At 44.3% G+C, this 17,864-nt stretch overlaps 1 protein-coding gene across 1 annotated transcript in view; it reads left to right on the forward strand.

Moving 5' to 3' along the window:
* The window catches only part of LOC308164497 (protein mono-ADP-ribosyltransferase PARP14-like), a gene marked incomplete at both ends in the record, with an annotated part of 55,802 nt that overhangs the window by 6,242 nt on the left and 31,696 nt on the right, over positions 1–17,864 (forward strand). The gene's annotated exons all lie outside the window — the stretch shown is intronic.

Below are 17,864 nucleotides of genomic sequence, written 5' to 3' on the forward strand. Positions count from 1 at the left end.
CTTGAAAGTTTGTTGCAGGAATGGACGACGAACGGCTGATCCTTGAGGTCGAAAAATATTATTTTTTAAATGATCGATTGTACCATGATGCCCAGGTGAAGGACCGAGCATGGGGTGAGATCGGGTCCACACTTGGATTATCAGGTAAGATATAATGCTACACATCACAATGCTAACGTCAGCTAGCTACATATGATTTTCAATGTTGGATGAGCAGCTAACGTTAGCTAGCTAGCCTATGAGCTTATGATATAAGTGCATAACAACTGTAAAGCCGGTAGTTTAGTTTTTAAGTTAGCCAACTGCTTGTGGGCTCTATGAATAAGATAAGATAAACTAGATAGACTTGAATAAATACAGATACTTAAAAGTAGAGATCACACTGCTATGAACGTTTATTTTGTATGTATTTACAATAAACACTAACCAGCCATATGAACAACATTCATGCTATATCATATTCATATTATGAAGAGGGGAGTCCGGACAGCAATAATTTCAGACAAGTGGTGTAATGCTAAATGGATGCATTTGCTTGGAGGAAAAAGGAGAATTATCTAGGTAGGCTATATGGAAAATTACGTAATATTTTTGCGAGGATTATTATTATTATTGTAGCACTACACCTGTTTCATACTGTTTACTGTTAGGCTGGCTGGCACTGGACCCAAGGAGGTGACTCTGAGACAGCGTATGCAAGGAGCCCGTGGGCGCGTTTATTCAAAAACAGGGGAGGGCAATGCGTGAAGTGTGTGGTGCGTTTAGTGGGATGGTTGTGGGGTGTGTATCTAAACTATGTGTGCGGAATGCAGACTATGTGTCACTAACGTGGGTGCGGGGAATGGTAGGCGGGTGTGTTGAGAGTGTGTGTGTGCAGTCAAGGGTGAAATTATTCCCGTATACAAAAAATGACAGTGGAGCAACGCAGTAGGTGGAGCTTGGACAACGGGAAGTTGACGCAACGCCGATGGCGAGGTGACGCAACGCAGTAGGTGGAGCTTGGCCGTAAGTGGCAGTGTGAGGGGAGTGGAAAGTGGTTCACCTTCAAACAGAGTGTGAGATTCATTTTACACTAGAGACTACCAATGTTGTTAATACTCCGAAAGGAACTTGTGCTCAAAACGCATGAAACATGATTCTTGGAACGGTAAATAATTATTATTTAAATTATTGTTAAATAATTGTTGGTGTAGTGCATTTTGGCAGTCAAAATGAATAAAATCATCTATCTAATCATCTACATTTATCATGTACTTGCACACACACATTGGGTAAGTATTATTGATCTATGAAACCTAATATACACAATATAAATCAATCGTACAGAATTCCTGAAACCATCTCTGATGATACTGTATGTCCTGTAGTACTGTGTGGTTCATGGTCCCTATTGTTTTGTTCTCTTCCCACCTGCATTTGAAATGCCGTAGCTACCCCCTCGAAAACAAGACGATGCATCTCAAGGGATTTAATCCTGTCATCAGAATTTCAAAGAAATAAATCAAATACGGTCTTTGTCTCAACAGAAGGAGTGCTCAGTGTCAGGTGCTGACATAGAGACACAGTACCAGGAAAACCCTCAAGGATCCATGTCCTTCACTCTCAACAGGCAGCCCTACAAGCTGGACTTCCCAGGTACAGCCGGGACACAGTGTGGACAGGGTTGTTTAATAGCAGGCCAAGTTGAAATGTAGATTGTCAAGTTGTGAGCTTAGAATGATAAGGTTCTATCTCCGTTTAGGGTAGTTCAGAGATATTGAGCGTCAAAGTTTTTACATTCCATTATGTTTTGTGAGATGGAACCTTTGTATTTTATGAATTAATGGTCTGAATGGTCTTTATTTATTGTCATTGCTATAGTACAGGTACCAAACAACGACATTTAGGAGGGGTGGCTCCCCCGGTGCTAGGAAAGAAAAAAAAACTAAAAAAACACAAGAAGGGAAGGAGCTGGTTTACATAAATAAAGGCTATGTACACTATCCACTATACTATACTGTACAGATAGACGACTAGGGTTGTCATATTGCACATAGCAGTGGCGGCTGGCCGATAGAGGGCGCTGGGGCGCCGCCCCCACCTTCACAAAAAAAGTTTTTTTTTAAAATAAACATTGTTTATTCACAAAATGCGGCTGATATTCTGTCGGCGCCTATCAGCATTCATTAAAAATCCTCCAATACAATAAACATTTTTATCTGTGTGTGTGTGTGTGTGTGTGTGTGTGTAAAACTCACTGTTAAAATACATAGGGGAGAACGCGGGGGCGCCGGTCAATGGATGTCTATGCCAGGACGAATACTTTTCGTTTACACGTGAGCTGTAGCAGCGCTCCAATTGGCTGTCTCTATTTCTTGGCCAGGGCGCACAAATGTGCGTCCTCCTGAATCTCCTGTTGTATTGCAGACAATGCATTATGCTGAGGACTCCCGACTTCCGGTTTTCCGGACTTCGGGCTTCCGGAGTATTTTAAATGAACATTCGTAATGTCTGTCTCTGATGTTCATGGTCAATTAAATCAGCCTATTTTGTGCAACTAATAATGTTCCCGCTAATGGGTTAACCAAGCAGCCTCGCACCTAACGTGCAAGCACCTATCTTCGAACTATTCATAGCAATATGCGCGGAGCAAGGCGGAGGTACGGGTAAACACGGCTCATGTTCTGTCATCAAAGGTAAGAGTTGGTTTTCTTTAACTCAGCTGATGCATTGTTGTGTTTCTGACATGGTCTGGTTGTGTTTCTGACATGGTCTGGTTGTGTTTCTGACATGGTCTGGTTGTGTTACTGACATGGTCTGGTTGTGTTACAGACATGGTCTGGTTGTGTTACAGTCATGGTCTGGTTGTTTTTCTGACATGGTCTGGTTGTGTTTCTGACATGGTCTGGTTGTGTTTCTGACATGGTCTGGTTGTGATACATCATTGAATGTGTTGACCTGCTGTGTTGTGTTGACCACCATCACTCTCCATCATCATCCATCATGTGTCTATGAAATAGATAGTACTGTACTACTGACTGCAGCATTCATCTCTGCTCATTGATGTAGCCATGTCACACAGACACATAGTACACATATTCATCTGCTACCTTTATTAACCTGAGTGTAGCTGTGAGGCCTGTACTAGCCTTGTTGACTAGACTTCCTCCTTGTCTGACACTGGGTATTGGACCGTACCGACGTCCATAGACCGGTCACTCTTCCACCTCAGTGTCTGTAGTTGACAGGGTAACTTCTCCATGGCCCACACGGTCATTTTAAGGGTGAAAGTTGAAATTATACAATGGTTGTAACGCCAGTGCGTGTTTATGCGCGTGCACGCGGGAAAAAAACGTGCACGCGAAAAAAAACGCGCGCTGCGCGGGCGAAAGAGGACCCCCCCGCCACACTGCTGTGCCCCACCCAAAAATTTTAGCACCAGCCGCCACTGGCACATAGTGTTATTGCACATTCATTTGAAGTGTCGCAGTTTGCAGGCTAGAAATGTACATATTTGTGCCTCAGCACTACACCTGATTTTTTTCAGTCCAGCAGCTGCCATCAATCCGTCCAGACTGTCCAGGGCCCAGAACTTAGGTCTTTGCTGTGTTCAGGGCCTGGATGGCCCTGGGGTAGAAGCTGTTCTTCAGTCTGTTTGTCCTTGCGGCCATGGTCCTGTACCGCCTTTTCGAGGGCAGCCGGGTAAAGTGTTCGTACCCAGGGTGGGTTGGGTCTCTGGAGATCTTGGAGGCCTTCCTGAGACAGCGTGTGTTGTACAGCTCTTCCAGAGAGGGGAGGGGGGCGCCGGTGATCTTCTGGGCTGTTCTCACGACTCTCTGTAGCGCATTTCTCTCCGCGGTTGTGCAGCTGGAGAACAAGTTGCAGATGCCGTAAGTGAGGATGCTCTCCACCGCGCCGCGGTAGAAGGCCACCAGTATCTCCTGCTTGTTGTGTTCCTTCCTGAGGACTCTCAGGATGTAGAGCCGCTGTTGTGCCTTCTTGATGGTGGCTGTTGTGTTGTTCTTCCAGGACAGGTCATCCTGTATGTGCACCCCCAGGAATCGGAGGGTTGAGACTCTCTCCACGCTCTCTCCGTCGATGAGCAGGGGCTGGATCTCGGACTTTTTCCTCCTGAAGTCCACGATGATTTCCTGGGTCTTTGACTTGTTCAGCAGCAGGTTGTTAACCTTGCACAGCTTGCTCAGTTGCTCTACCTCATCCCTGTACGCCGCCTCGTCCCCCCCACGAGATGCAGCCCACCACGGTGGTGTCGTCTGCAAACTTTACGATGGAGTTGCTGGGGTGGACGGGGGTGAAGTCGTAGGTGTAGAGGTTGTAGAGGATGGGGCTTAGCACGCAGCTCTGGGGGGACCCAGTGCTGAGTCTGAGGGCTGTGGAGGTGTGGGAGCCCACCCGCACCCTCTGGGGGCGGTCGGTCAGGAAGTCCTTGATCCATGCACATATAGAGTGTGATAGTCCCAGGTAACTCAAAAATGAATGAATGGTCTTTATTGTCATTGATATAGTACATGTACCAAACAACGAAATTTGGGAGGGGGGGCTCACCTGGTGCTAGGAAAAAAAAAAAAAAAAAAAAGAAGGGAAAAGAGCTGGTTTACATAAATAAAGGCTATGTACACTATCCACTATACTATACTATACAAATAAAACACTGTGCTGTACTCTATGCTATGCTATACGTATTCTAACACTTCCTATTCTCTGAACCTTATGTACCCTAGGGTTGTCATATTGCACATAGTGTTATTGCACATTCATTTAAAGTGTCGCAGTTTGCAGGTTTGAAATGTACACAGTTGTGTTTCAGTATTACACTTGATTTCAATCTAGTAGCTGCCATCAATTTGTCTAGATTGTCCAGGGCCTAGAACCTAGTTCTTTGCTGTGTTCATAGAAGCTGAGCTTCAGTCTGTTTGTCCTTGCGAACATGGTCCTGAACCGCCTGTTCGAGGGCAGCCGAGCAAAGTGTTCGTACCCAGGGTGGGATGGGTTTCTGGAGATCTTGGAGGCCTTCCTGAGGCAGCGTGTGTTGTACAGCTCTTCCAGAGAGGGGAGGGGGGCGCCGGTGATCTTCTGGGCCGATCTCACGACTCTCTGTAGCGCATTCCTCTCTGCGGCTGTGCAGCTGGAGAACCACACGCAGATGCAGTAGGTGAGGATGCTCTCCACTGCGCAGCGGTAGAAGGTCACCAGCATCTCCTGTCCGATGTGGTCTTTCCTGAGGACTCTCAGGAAGTAGAGCCGCTGTTGTGCCTTCTTGATGATGGCTGCTGTGTTGATCTTCCAGGACAGGTCATCCTGTATGTGCACCCCCAGGAATCGGAGGGTTGAGACTCTCTCCACGCTCCCTCCATCGACGAGCAGCGGCTGGACCTCAGATTTTTTCCTCCTGAAGTCCACGATGATTTCCTGGGTCTTTGACTGGTTCAGCAGCAGGTTGTTAACCTTGCACAGCTTGCTCAGCTGCTCTACCTCATCCCTGTACGCCGCCTCGTCCCCCCCCGAGATGCAGCCCACCACGGTGGTGAGTCTGAGGACTGTGGAGGTGTGGGAGCCCACCCGCACCCTCTGGGGGCGGTCAGACAGGAAGTCCTTGATCCAAGCACATATAGAGTGTGATAGTCCCAGGTCTAGTAGTTTGGTCACTAGCCTGCCTGGAAGGATGGTGTTGAAGGCAGAGCTGAAGTCCACAAAGAGCAGTCTCGCGTAGCTGTTTCCCCTCTCCAGGTGGGATAGAGTGGAGTGGAGAGTCGTCGCGATGGCGTCCTCTGTGGACCTGTGGGCTCTGTAGGCGAACTGGTATGGATCCAGGTTGGGCGGGAGGCGTGTGACTATGTGGGCCCGGACTAGTTTCTCGAAGCACTTCATGATGATTGGTGTGAGTGCCACCGGGCGGTAGTCGTTTAGGCAGCTCACCGTGCTTTTCTTCGGGACTGGGATGATAGTTGAGGTTTTCAGGCAGGGTGGGATGGTGGCCTGGGACAGGGACTGGTTGAAGATGTTGGTGAAAACCCCGGCCAGCTGGTCGGCGCAGTCCCTCAGCACCCGTCCCAGGACGCCATCCGGCCCTGAGGCTTTCCTGGGGTCCACCGCCTTCAGCACGCGTCTCACTTCATGCTCTGTGAGGGTGAGGCTGCTGAGAGCTGGAGAGAGTGGTGTTTGTGTTGTGGTTTCCATTCGCCCCTCGTCGAACCGGGCGTAGAAGGAGTTCAGCTTTTCCGCCAGCAGGGGGTCGTCCTCCGCGGCTGTGAGCCTGTTGGCTCTGAAGTTTGTCATGTGCTGAACCCCCTGCCACACCCGCCTGGAGTCGTTGCTCAGGAAGCATTCCTCAATCTTCTCTCTGTGGTCTGCCTTGGCCTCCCGGATGCCACGCTTTAGGTTAGCCCTGGTGGTGCTGTACAGCAGTGTGTCCTTCGCTGAGAAGGCGTTGTCCCTCTCCTTGAGCAGTTTTCGGACCTTTCGGTAGTACTACCTTCAGGTCAAAAAAAAAAATTCAACATTTATTTTTAAAATTTCAATTTCAATTTCAATGTTTAAAATGTCAACATTTTAAAAATAACACCACACAGGCATTAATAAACACCTAATGGATCAGATTATGTAAAAACCTCAATTTTGACCAAAAATGGAGATAGAACCTTATAATTCTAACGTCACAAAGTGTTACCATGCTGACCATAAGATCCATCCTGAAGTAAATAAGTGTTATTCAAACTTTTTTCAGTAAATCATCCACTGATGTCCAAACATGCAGCACATACTGTGCTGTACTGTAGCAGTATGCAGTGTTTTTATTAAGCACAATGGAACTGATGACAGAGACTAGACTGTGATTGTGATCAATTCTAAAAGTAGTCAATCATTGTTGAGGGTATTGTTTGATAAACGATAAGATGTGTAGGGTTCATTACTGCCATAAGAGTTTAAAGCGTTTACAAATGTGTTTCTCCTTTGCAGCCATGACTCAAACCAGCTTAACTACACAGAGGACACGCAGGATCAGGCGTGTTTAGATCATCTGCACAGAAGAGCTGTACAACACACGCTGCCTCAGGAAGGCCTCCAAGATCTCCAGAGACCCATCCCACCCTGGGAACGAACACTTTGTTCGGCTGCCCTCGGGCAGGCGGTTCAGGACCATGTCCGCAAGGACAAATAGACTGAAGCTCAGCTTCTACCCCAGGGCCATTCAGGCCCTGAACACAGCAAAGACCTAGGTTCTAGGCCCTGGACAATCTAGACAATTTGATGGCAGCTACTAGATTGTAATCAAGTGCAATACTGAAACACAACTGTGAACATTTCAAACCTGCAAACTGCGACACTTTAAATTAATGTGCAATAATACTATGTGCAATATGACAACCCTCGGGTACATAAGGTTCAGAGATAGGAAATGTTAGGATATTTATAGCATAGCATAGAGTACAGCACAGTGTTTTATTTGTATAGTATAGTATAGTGGATAGTGGATATATAGCCTTTATTTATGTAAACCAGCTCTTTTTCCCTTCTTGTTTTTAGTATTTTTTTTCCTAGCACCAGGGGAGCACCCCCTCCTAAATTTCGTTGTATGGTACCTGTACTATATCAATGACAATAAAGACCATTCATTCATTCATTCATTCATTCATTCATTGGGAATGACAAGTCAGTCATCCTTGTCACCACGTTGACTGTAGGGGTGTTCTTTAAGCACTTTGGGCGGCTGTTTTGTCGTTGTAAATGTGCTATTTTTATATAAATAAAAATGACTTGACTTGACACACATACGACAGGTGGTGCCTGCTATGCACTGACACACATACAACAGTTGGTGTAAATTCGACATGCTTTATAATAAGAACTAGCTTTTACATGTAACTGTATAGAACAATAGTAAGTATGAATGTACCATGAAGTATGATGAATACATTAAAACGTCACACTATGAGATCATTTTTAAGGAAACCTATAAAGGCATGTGTCTCAGCTCAGACAAGTAGGATTTGGAACCATTCTGCATTCTCTCTGCAGGAGAAGATGTTCCTTGTATCAATAAAGAAATTGTTCAATTAACATCAGACCATGATGAAGTGTTTCTTCACCCTTCATAATTAGGATGATAATAATAGACTTCACTATCCTCCTCTTGCTGTATTTGTACAGCAGTCTGTTGTATCTAACCCTAACGCTGTATGTCAATCTGTTGTATCTAACCCGAACGCTGTATGTCAATCTGTTGTATCTAACCCTAACGCTGTAAAGCACTTTGAATTGCCCATTGCCCAGCTCATGCAAAACGCCTCTGCTGGGGTCCTAACAAAAACACAAGTTTGAACACATTACACCAAACCTGAGATCTCTACATTGCTACCTGTCTCTCAGAGAATTTAATTCAAAGTACTCCATACTTATCTAATTGCATACAAATCACCAAACGGTATTGGACCAAAATACATATCAGATCTCCTCCCCCCTATATTCCAGCAAGGTCCCATGGCCTGTTCAACATTTACACAGCTGCACTTCTTTTGTCAACATGGAGCCTTTTACAGTATAAAACTCCAGCAGATCAGTATAACAAACTAAATAATAACTTGGCTTCACATACAGTACCTATGTCACTAGACGAGTAACAGAAGGAAGGTTTTCACTCCCTAAAGCTAATACACATTTTCTTAGACGCACAGTGGGATACAGAGCCATGAAGTCATGGAACCTACTACCAACAGAAATTATAAACGTGACAAGTAAACGTATGTTCAAAAAGCAGATAAGGAAACACCTGGGTACAGCAAACTTGTGACACTAGATGGAAATGTGTAGTCATCTCTAACATGGTTGTAATGTTGTTCTATTTTTATGTAACTAGAGATTTAAGTGTTTTATATTAGGCTATGCCAAATGTAAAATTGTATAATGTATGATATATTTTAATGTTTGATATTTGTAATTTAAAGTATGTTTTATATGTTAAATGTTACTTGTATGTTTTAAATGTGGACTCCAATTAGATATATAAGTGTTTTATATTATGCCAAATGTAAACTTGTATGATGTATGATATATTTTAATGTTTTATATTTGTAATTTAAGTATGTTTTACATGTTAAATGTTATTTGTAATGTATGTTTTAAATGTGAACCCCACTAAAAGTAGCTCATGCCTATGGGCATAGCTAATGGGGATCCTTCCAATAAATAAACTAAATAAACAAGATGCTTATGCAATTGAGCGTGTACGAATCCCAGTTCTTTGTCTCTGAAAACTATACATATTCATGTGTGTGAACTTGTATGCGAGTCTGTCATCTGTATCTTCAAGACCTTCACTTTTTTTTTTTAATAAAAAATGAATATAAACAATGATATGATGACAAATGATATCGTCAATTAATTAAGAATGAGATTTCTGAAACACTTCCGACGTAACTTAGAGCATCATGGACATTTCAGGTGAATGAAACAGCTGCATTACAGAGACGCTCATGTTTCCTTACCTGCGCTCATGTAACATTCACCGATCTCCACGTTTATAAAGTTGTTATGATCGACCTGCTCAACTTCCTCACGACCAGGGAGAATTGTAGCAGATTTAAGGTGTAATGTCTGCCCTCCGACACAGCTATAAACGTAATAATCACTCGTGAGGTCTTCGCTTCAGCACTCTGTTCGTTTCCACCGTCTGAGTTGTCCCTCTCGTTCCTTCGTGTCGCGGGAATAGACTTCTGTAGAATTATTAGATGTTTTGATTCAATAAAAAGTCATTGAATGGCATCGACGGTCATGGTCCGACCTGTGACAAAGCATGAATATATGTTACGGTTCATGTGGGAAATCTAGGGTTAGGGTTAGGTGCTAGGGTGCTACGGTTAGGGTTAGACATGCCAGCATGTACCAAGTCACCCTAGCACCTAACCCTAACCCTAGTTTTCCCACATATACCGTAACATATACATTTTACTTAAGTTGGAAAGAATACATTAATGGAAATAAACAATTTGAGAAAATTAACACATTTTCTTCTTTTTTTTATTGCCACTTTCACTGTCTTCAAAAGCTAATAGATAGTTAGATAGATAGGTAGGTAGATATAGATAGATAGATAGATACATACAGTAGATACATAGGTAGATAGATAGGTAGATATAGATAGTTACAATAATAGATAGATAGATAGACAGACAGTTAGATAGATATGTAGAGAGAGAGAGAGAGAGAGAGAGATAGATAGATAGATAGATAGATAGATAGATAGATAGATAGATAGACAGACAGACAGAGAGACAGACAGACAGTTAGATAGATATGTAGAGAGAGAGAGAGAGAGATAGATAGATTGATGAATCTGTGTTGTTGTGGTCTCCCATTGCTTCTCTTGTCGGTGTCGTCCAGCCTCAATACATGACAGCTTACTAGTGAATGAGTCACTGTAGATGATGATCAAAATCTCTAAAATGATCTAGAAAAATTAAACATGTTAGAGCATAGCTAGAACGAGGATGGTAATATCGATATCTGATGACATCACAAGGAGTCTCAACTGAGGCCTTTATTACAATAACACAAAGTCATCATGAATAACAACTTACATTCAGAATGTACCCAGAACACTGTTAAACGTCCAACACCCAGTTCATATATCATTTCTTTTTACACAATCAGCCTAGAAAGAGAGAGAGGTCTGTATTTTGAAGGATCATTTCAGAAGTGTGATGAATATCAAATGTTAATTTCTCCATGCTCTATGTATTTATTTATGAAAGTTGTGTTTTGTTTTGTATTCTGTTGAAAGGGGAAATTGTGATAAATAATTGACTCAATCTCTATCTAATATTATTCCCACACTGTGCAGCTCTATTATTGTGAGTCATGAGGTTGAAATGTTCCCTTATGAAATAATGCATCAATGACTCCACTGGCCCCATTTTATACAAATGTGAGTGACAGCGGCTGGTGAAAGGTGGACCAAGTCGGCACGGTCATCTTTCCTTTTTTTTTTTTTTATTATTAAAGTGTAGATTGTAAGCTCTCAAATGATGTCATACACTGAAAGCAGTTGAAAATAGTTGAAGAAGATAGTTTATTTAAATGTTGGGGCACCTCAATTCAACTCGCCGTGAACCAAAACAAACAAACACATTAGTTTCAGACTGTGCTCCATCTCGCTAGCTAGCTAACAACAACAGCTGCTCTGCATGTTCAGCACATCACAACATGCTGACAGAACATGAACATGCTAAAAACACATAACTACACATAACTAGTTGATCACACAGTCCCTAAACATGAACAAGACATGTATCACCATGACAACACTCACCCGAGTACAAAGCTCAGAACGTGTTAGAGCAGACGAGTGTTGTGAATCACTTCATGAAAACAAGCTTAGTTCGCTGACAAAAAGTATTTAAGGATCCTAAAACTGTTATATTGAGGGGGCTCTAAAACATTTAAACTTTCAGAATAATAAAAAACACACATAAAAAAATAAAAAATCTGCATTGTTGTCAATGTCAATCCGTACACACAGGCTAGAGGCCAATCTAACAAATGTGGGGGGAGGAATAGTGTTGGAGTACGTCCAGGCGTATCAGAACGGCTTCTCTCCTGTGTGTGTTCTCTGGTGTTTCTTTAGGTGTCCTGCCTGACTGAAACCCTTCCCACACTGGGAGCAGCAGAATGGCTTCTCTCCTGTGTGTGTTCTCTGGTGTTTCTTTAGGTTTCCTGTCTGACTGAAACCCTTCCCACACTGGGAGCAGCAGAATGGCTTCTCTCCTGTGTGTATTCTCTGGTGTGTCTTTAGTTGTCCTGCCTCAATGAAACTCTGCCCACACTGGGAGCAGCAGAACGGCTTCTCTCCTGTGTGTATTCTCTGGTGTCTCTTTAGGGATCCTGCATGACTGAAACTCTGCCCACACTGGGAGCAGTAGAATGGCTTCTCTCCTGTGTGTGTTCTCTGGTGACTCTTTAGGTTTCCTGCCTGACTGAAACTCTGCCCACACTGGGAGCAGTAGAATGGCTTCTCTCCTGTGTGTGTTCTCTGGTGACTCTTTAGGGATCCTGCCTCACTGAAACTCTGCCCACACTGGGAGCAGCAGAATGGCTTCTCTCCTGTGTGTATTCTCTGGTGTGTCTTTAGGTGTCCTGCCTCAATGAAACTCTGCCCACACTGGGAGCAGTAGAATGGCTTCTCTCCTGTGTGTATTCTCTGGTGTCTCTTTAGTTTGCTCATATAACCAAATCTCTTTCCACACTGAAGACAAGAGTGAGTCTTCTGTCCTCCTTGAGTCTGTGGTTGTGATTTAAGGTGAGTTGGACAAATGAAACTCTCACTGCAATCTAAACAGTGGTGATTCTTCTGTCTTGAGCTCCTCCTCCTCCGTCTGTGTTGTTTATGGCTTCCTGATGCGGTGGAGCTGGGCTCCATGTCTGAGTCTGGGTTGGAGCTCTCTCCTGTAAGAATAGGAACATATACAGGATTAGAAACAACATGAGAACAAGTGCTGCTTCCATAGACTCAGCAGTGCCAGAAGTAACACCACATCTCTGGAGTCTGCACACACTGTGGGAACATGAAGTGTTCAGAGTGTTAGGATACCTGTAATGGAAAACTGTAATATTCCATCCTTGATAGAACTGTGTCATTTAAATGAGGGATGCACCCAATTGAAATTTCTTGGCCGAAGCTGAATTTAAGGAAACATTTGTCAGAATACAGCAGTGCAATGACCCTCACCACTATACAACAAAGACTTACCATCCGTGTCTTCAATCTCCACTTCTACTTCGACCTCTTGTTTCACCATCACTCCCTCCTCCCTCATTTCTTCTCCTCCATCTTCTTCTTTCACCATCACACCCTTCTGCATCACAGCTGCACCTCCATCTTCTTCTTTCACCATCACTCTCTTCTCCTCCACTTCTTCTTTCACCATCACTCTATTCTCCTCTACATCTTCTTTCTCCAGCTTCACTACCACCACCTCTGGACCCCACTGTGTGATTTTCAGGGCTGGAGAACCACAGCCAGATCCGGGGGACTCTGTGGACTCTGGTTCATACATGGTTACATGAGCTGAAGAGGACCTGCATCTAGAAACAATGGAGGCACAAACAGTGCAGAGTCAATTATAAATGACAGCCAACCAGTTCACTGAAAGCCCATCTAGACTGACAGGACATGTCCTGCAAATGCAATAATCTATGGATTACTGATTGCATTTCTTTGTAATTAAAGGGTCTGGAAAATAGACATTAAACGGTTCCAATTGTATTTTGTGTCCAATACTTTACACAAGAAAAAATGACAATAATCTTCTAGTTAGGCTCAACTTCCTGGTCAGACAGAGGGCTGTATGGGCGTGGACTTTGCACACTTGACTGGCAGCTCCCTTTCAAGCAAGCTTGCTGCGTTATCATACATGACATTCATCTATTAGATGTGCTTATAGTTCTGCCCTTTAATTACCAACTGTTTAGCTGCTGCTGAAATGTACTGAGCTAATACAATGACTTGGCTAAGATTATAGTTATGCACCTGGCAGTATAATTCATCATATCAATTCAATGACCACCATTAGCATACTGTACACCTGGCACCCTATGGTGAATTATTGAACCAGGGTTAGACAGTAACGCTTGCCCGCTTGCCCGGAGTAAGTAAAAAATTCGCCGGATTTGTTTGCGCGAGCCCGACAACGCTGCTGGATCCTGGATATTTTTACCTGTGTGCAGGAAGAACAACAGACGGCGCAGGCGCCAGACCAGACTAGATGATCGTGGAATGAAGATATTATTATTATGCCGTCTGTTGTTCTTCCTGCACACAGTTAAAAATATCCAGGACCAGCAACAAAACCGGCGATTTTTTAACTTGCTCCGGACAAGCGTTACTGTCGAACCCTGTGAACACAATAGGCTACTTGTGGACAGGATTCACAGCATGTGTATGACTTACTGATCAGTTGTACCACAATGGTGTTGTCCTCCTTTTCTAATTCGCTGCCGTATTTTCACAATATCCGCCATGTTTAGTTTCTTCCCACACTGGACGTAGCACTGGCGCATGTCGTCATGACCAGAACAAGCAGAAGCATCCATCATTGCCCAGATGGGGAGTTCACAGTGCAGGGAATCCTATGAATAAAGATGATCAAAATATTAAAACAAGAGTGAAGAAATTTAATCAAAACATATTTTATGTTATTTTTTTTACCAGAAGTGGAAAACAGTAGCCAAGCTATATGTAGGTCCATATATATATATATATATATATATATGCATTTTGGACATTTTAGCTGTTTACCAAAACATATTCAAGTTACAGTTATAGAATGAATATGGCCTTAAAGTGCAGACTAAATACCCTCTTTAATTTGAGGGTATTCCTATCCAGATTGGAGGAAGGGTCTAGGAATTACAGCTCCTTAATATGTGGCCCCCTCTTTTTCAAGGGAAAACCAAAAGTTTAGCTTTTTCTGTGTTGACAACACAGCAAATAGGCTGATTATGCCATGATTTTCAAATACCATTTACAGGCCACAGGATAAGAGTGCAGACGAAATGAAAATAGCGAATGAAAGGTAAGAGATTACAGATTTGAATAGATCAAGTTTGTATTGTTACATTTAAAATATATAGGGGTGTAACGGTACAGACACATTTCAGTTTGTGGTTTTGAAGTCACGGTTCAGTACCTTTTCAGTACAGCAGTGTAAAAGTAAGTAAGTAAGTAAGTAAGTAAAGCTTTATTTATATAGCGCCTTTCGAACATGAAATGCAATCTTTTACTGAACAAAAAGTGCCATGGATAAGTGGTGGAAAGTGTTTGTGCTTGTTTATAAAGGGCTGGTAACATTTGCTGTCTGAAATGCGGACGAGAGGGAACTAGTAGGCCTACGTCATGTCATGAGTAATTCACTAGGCCAAGGGTAATGTTACAGAGTTGGCTGGTTAACTAGCCAAACAAAGCCACATCTATGAACATGATTGTATTTGATTGTAATGAATAAGTATGTAATAATGATCGTGTATCACTAACGCAGCTCTCTACTGACCATTGTATCTAGCAGCTCTCTGCTTCATTCATCAATCACTCCAACTCCTACCGTCAGGTCGGCGCCTCCGTTGTTGTTCAAGCTAGTGTCGCTTTCCCAGTCTTTGTGTAATAAGTGAACATGTTGTAATGTTTGCCCTCTAGCACAGTTATAAACGTAATAAATGACTCGTGTTGTCTTCAGTCTCAGCACTGTGTGTGTTTATTGATCCGCCATCTTAGTTCCACATCCCGTTCGTTGGGCTTCTTCTTCTTCTCAGTTTGAAGGTTTGCGACCAACTTAAGGCGCATTACCGCCACCTAGCGGACGGTGTATGGACCTGTTCGTTGGTCTCACGGGAATAGCTGACGTCTCTCTCCTAACCTAAGGCATCATATTTGTATTTTGTTTGTGTATCATATTTGTATTTCAAAAAACTGTAAAGCACTTTGAATTGCCCCTGGTGTATGAAAAATGCTATACAAATAAACTTCAGACGTCATAAAGACGTCAGTTATTCTCGCGAGACCAGGAAACGGGATGTGGAACTAAGATGGTGGATCCATAAACGCACACAGTGCTGAGACTGAAGACAACACGAGTCATTTATTAAGTTTATAACTGTGCCAGAGGGCAAACATTACAACAACTTCACTTATTACACAAGGACTGGGAAAGCGACACTAGCTTGAACAACAACGGAGGCGCCGACCTGACGGTAGGAGTGGGAGTGATTGATAAAATGCTGGTGGAAAGCGCCACTCTGTTTGTATCCATATTAGGTGGTGGGCCGAATGCGTTTATCGCGAAGTTTATATTTTTCCATCTACAGAGTAAACGATCTCTTACATACGATATTAAGTAATTCTCTTAAGTCTATAACAATTTTGTTTGCAGCTGTATTATGTCGGAGATTTTCACAAACTTATTTTTTAATAGTCTGTCTGCTCAGGCACATCGCTGGTCGCTCTAGTTGATAAACCAATCAGAATTCGAGTACGGCTTCATTAGGACCCCGAAATGTAAACAATGGCTGTTAATAGATAGATAGACTTTATTTGTCATTGTTACAGTACAGGTACCAAACAACGAAATTTAGGAGGGGAGGCTCCCCTGGTGTTTAAGAAAGGAAAAAGAAACACATTTTGGAAAAAGCATAGATGCATAAAATCACAAGAAGGTAAGGAGCTGGTTTACATCAATAGAGGCTATGTACACAATCCACTGTACTATACTGCACAGATAGTCAAATAGGGTTGTCATATTTCACAAGAAAGTATTTTTTCACATTTTTTTTAAAGTGTCACAGTTTGCAGGCTTGAAAATGTACATGTTTGTGCCTCAGCACTAGCTGCCATACAATCCGTCCGGACTTGTCCTGGGCCCAGAACTTAGGCCTTTTCTGTGTTCAGGGCCTTGACGGCCCTGTGGTAGAAGCTGTCCTTCAGTCTGTTTGTCCTAGCGGCCGGGGTCCTGTACCTCCTGTTCGAGGGCAGCTTGACAAAGTGTTCGTGCCCAGGGTGGGTCGGGTCCTTGGAGATCTTGGAGGCCCTCCTGAGACAGCGTGTTTTGTACAGCTCCTCCAGAGAGGGGAGGGTGGCGCCGGTGATCCCCTGTGCTGTTCTCACGACTCTCTGTAGATCGCTTCTCTCCGCTGCCGTGCAGCTGTGGTACCAGTTGGAGATGCCGAAGGTGAGGATGCTCTCCACTGCGCCGTGGTAGAAGGCCACCAGCATCTCCTGCTTGCTGTGTTGTTTCTTGAGGCATCTCAGGGTGTATAGCCGCTGTTGTGCCCTCTTGATGGTGCCTTTAGTGTTGTCCTTCCAGGCCAGGTCATCCCGCATGATGTGTCCCAGGAAACGGAGGTTTGAGACCATCTCCACGCTCTCTCCGTCGATGAGCAGGGGCAGGATCTCGGACTTTTTCCTCCTGTAGTCTACGATGAATTCCTGGGTCTTTGACTTGTTTAGCAGCAGGTTGTTTACCTTGCACAGCTTGCTCAATTGCTCTACCTCATCCCTGTACGCCGCCTCGTCCCCCCCCGAGATACATCCCACCACGGTGGTGTCGTCTGCAAACTTTACGATGTAGTTGCTGGGGTGGATGGGGGTAAAGTCGTGGGTGTAGAGGTTGTAGAGGATGGGGCTTAGCACGCAGCCCTGGGGTGACCCAGTGCTGAGGCTGAGGGCTGTGGAGGTGTGGGGGCCCACCCGCACCCTCTGGGGGCGGTCGGTCAGGAAGTCCTTGATCCACGCACATATAGAGTGTGATAGACCCAGGTCTAGTAGTTTGGTCACTAGCCTGTCTGGAAGGATGGTGTTAAAGGCGGAGCTGAAGTCCACGAAGAGCAGTCTCGCGTAGCTGTTTCCCCTCTCCAGGTGGGATAGAGTGGCGTGGAGAGTCGTCGCTATGGCGTCCTCTGTGGACCTGTGGGCTCTGTAGGCGAACTGGTATGGATCCAGGTTGGGCGGGAGGCGTGTGAGTATGTGGGCCCGGACTAGTTTCTCGAAGCACTTCATGATGATTGGTGTGAGTGCCACCGGGCGGTAGTCGTTTAGGCAGCTCACCGTGCTTTTCTTCGGGACTGGGATGATAGTTGAGGTTTTCAGGCAGGGTGGGACGGTGGCCTGGGACAGGGACTGGTTAAAGATGTTGGTGAAAACCCCGGCCAGCTGGTCGGCGCAGTCTCTCAGCACCCGTCCCAGGACGCCATCCGGCCCCGAGGCTTTCCCGCCTGCAGGGGGTCGTCCTCTGCGGCTGTGAGCCTGTTGGCTCTGAAGTTTGTCATCTGCTGAACCCCCTGCCACATCCGCCTGGAGTCGTTGCTCAGGAGGCATTCCTCAA

This window comes from Nansenia antarctica (assembly GCF_963989245.1).
Source record: "Nansenia antarctica genome assembly, chromosome: 8".
Lineage (NCBI taxonomy): Eukaryota > Metazoa > Chordata > Actinopteri > Argentiniformes > Microstomatidae > Nansenia > Nansenia antarctica.